We start from the raw sequence: 3270 nt of genomic DNA on the forward strand, positions 1-3270 counted from the left end.
ATCAATTAAATAAAAAGCACTTTGAGCTGCCTGGTTTTAGTCAGGCCAAGGCCACTCAGGTCCAAGCCAGTTTTCTTCCAGTCTGAAAAGATCCCTGGATTCACTTGACTCTGCCTCTGTTCATTTTCTAATGATGAGCTATTCCAAGTGTAATGGGTCAGGTGCCTGCTGCCTGGTGGAAGCCTGTAGCAAAGGAGGTTATTCAGAAACCTTCCGCAACATCACCGTTGCCTCTACACCCAAACAGATGATAATTCTGTAATAATCTATTTACTTTATTTTATAAAACTTAGTGACAAGTTGGAAACTATGACAAGTGGAAAGTAACCTGAGCCTTTCTCCATGGAGGAGCAAGTTGAGCTCCGCAGACTGTTATGCTATTGCACATTTGTAAGTCACAGCTATGGTGGGAGGGTGGGGCCTGGGGACAGCAGCATCAGACTAACATGAAAGAAGGCCTTCCTGCCCTGGGGATCCTCTGACAAACAAAACATGCCCAAGGAAAGGCCACACTGCTCAGACCCAGGGGGTAGCCATGCTATGTGTATATTATACTGCATCATATGCCTCCTGCGCTGCCGCTTTACAGGAAATCTTCTCAGCTTTCTAGCCTAGACTAGGGAGAACTATCCTTAATAAACAATTTCTTTCCATGACCCCTTAGACATTTTCACATTTTCCAAAGCCTACCTGACCCTTCCACCACGCAGCTGCTTGCCAGTCTCCATTACTCAGTGTCTTAGTTACTGTTTCTATTGCTGCAAGGAAACATTATGATCAAAATACAACTTGGGGAGGAAAGAGTTTGTTGGGCTCATCCTTCCATACTGTAGCCCATCACTGAAGGAGGCCAGGCCAGGAACTCAAAACAGGGCAAGAACCTGGAGACAAGAGCTGATGCAGAAGCCATAGAGGGGTGCTGCTTACTCACTTGCTCCCTGTGCCTTATTCAGCCCGACTCATACAGAACCCAGTGATTTTAAAAAACAAACAAACAAACAAACAAAAACAGGGAAGTAGGACTGGAGAGATGGCTCAGTGGTTAAGAGCACTGACTGCTCTTCCAGTGGTCCTAAGTTCAATTCCAAGCAACCACATGGTGGCTCACAACCATCTGTAATGGGATCTGATGCCTTCCTTCTTCTGGTGTGTCTGAAGACAGTGACAGTGTACCCAAATATATAAAATAAATAAATCTTAAATCTGAAAACAAACAAACATACAGGGAAGTGGCTTGGGACCAGACACCAGACTAGAGTAAGTGTAATGACTGAGCTGTGCCCTCCCCCATAAATCAGTAATTTTAAAAATGCCTTACAGCCAGATCTTATGGAGGCATTTTCTCAATTGAGCTTTCCTCCTTTCAGATAACTTTAGCTTGGGTCAAATTGACATAAAACTAGCCTGACACGGACTCTGCCTGTTTTCTTAGATCCTGACTTTATAGCCACATCTTTCTCTCTTCCTTGTAGCTATCTATCTCCTGATGGCTGCAGAGATGTATGGCTTGCCTGCCTGTTGTTTTTGTCTCAAACACTAATTAAATGTTCCTTGAACTTATTTTAGTAACAAGACTTAGCACACACCAAAGGAAACCCCGAATTTCTGGTAAAAAACAAAAAACAAAAAAAACCTATTTCTTCCTTAACACAGACCTTTCGGTTTTTACTGCAATTTATTTTCTAATACACCATTATAACACAAAAGAAAATGCAGATCAATAACCATGAACAGAAACCAATTTAAGAATAAACGTAACAGAAGCAGAGCAAAGAAATTAAGTTCTAACCAGAAACCAGTAAAATCCTCTAGGCCTGTTGCCTATTAAAATAGTGGCTTAATAGTAATAATAATAATAATAGCAAGCAAGGACTAAAAAGGCTGCTAAAGATCTACTAGCTCCAAACTTAGTCTTCCTCTGTGTTGTCCCACGGAAAAAGAACCGGAGAGGTTGCAGTAATGGTCTCCCTTTGAGATTCAACAGTAGTTCCTGCTCTATCGATCAGTGATGTCTAATCATAGAACCAGATGGGATGAGCCAGCTTAGGAAACACCCAGACAGTGCACCCAACCTCAGCACAAGATGCACAACAAAGGTTTTTTTGGTAAGCAGGTGACATTTTTTTCAGAACTATGAATCAATAGGCCTTAAAGGTCTATGTTACCAATGTTTATTTACCAGGATTTTGGGTTTTTGTTTTTTTGTTTGTTTTTTGTTTTTTTTTCCACACAGAACACACTTTCTTCAGAACCAGTGCTTATAAATAGGATGGCAAGAGCAATGCAGACGGACTATTTCACATTTGCAATGAAAAGAGCAGCATGGGAGAGAGAGTTGTAAATCAGGTGGCCTTCCCACCCGCATGGGTTTCTCTGCCTTCGTGCCTTCAAAAAAGTTAGAAAGAGAAAGGTAGAATTGGGGGCATAGGGTCTCTGAAATACTTGTAAGGGAAACGCACCGTCTCTCCAGCCACTGGCTGGACTTCTGCCAGCGTTCCAGGAAACATTCCCTTTAAGCCTGGGGCCTTTGGAGTTGGCTGCAAACAAGGTGAGAGAGAACTCGTGAGGTCCCCAGATGACCCAGACCTAGAGGGGCCACAGATGTCCATCTGTCTTTCCAGGTAGTCCCCCGAGGGCCAGAGAATGGGGAGGGAAAACATCTGGGAATGTCTACAGTATATTCAGGTCAAGGGTCCCTCTTATCTCTCCATTTGTTCCTAGTCCCGCCCCCGGCCTGGGAACTGGCCACAGGCATTTCCTTTATCTAGTATTTTTCTCTTCTCTAGAAGCTCAGCAAAGAGCTGCCAGAGCTCCAGGGGACTCCTACCATTTCCCCGGTCTCCAGGGAGATGGCGCCTGAATGAAAGGATCTGAAAGGAGAAACACAAACATACACACTCTGGTTTGGTTTCTGTTCTGTTCAGTCGCCAGAATATTTTCTGCTCTGGGCTCCCACAATCGACAACTTTCTTATCCTCTCTGGTCTTTTCCTCTCCTCCTCATCCCCCGCTCATGTTTGCCGTTGCCGTATTACCTCCGAGGGTAGGAAAAACATCTGAAAGTAAACCGGTAATTACTTGAAAACCAGTATCTGCTTGGAAAGTTTGTCTCAACCTCAATATGGAAAAAGAAAGAGAGCTGTTCCAGGAGGCACTGGAGGGCAAATTATCCCTTCCTGTCCCCAGCCTCTCCTCATCTATCAGAGAGCTCTTAACTCATTAGAGTCCTGGTGTTATGACCAAACTTTCTTCTCTCTGTGCAATCACAAAG

This window comes from Mus musculus, chromosome 3, assembly GCF_000001635.26.
Source record: "Mus musculus strain C57BL/6J chromosome 3, GRCm38.p6 C57BL/6J".
NCBI classification, from domain to species: domain Eukaryota; kingdom Metazoa; phylum Chordata; class Mammalia; order Rodentia; family Muridae; genus Mus; species Mus musculus.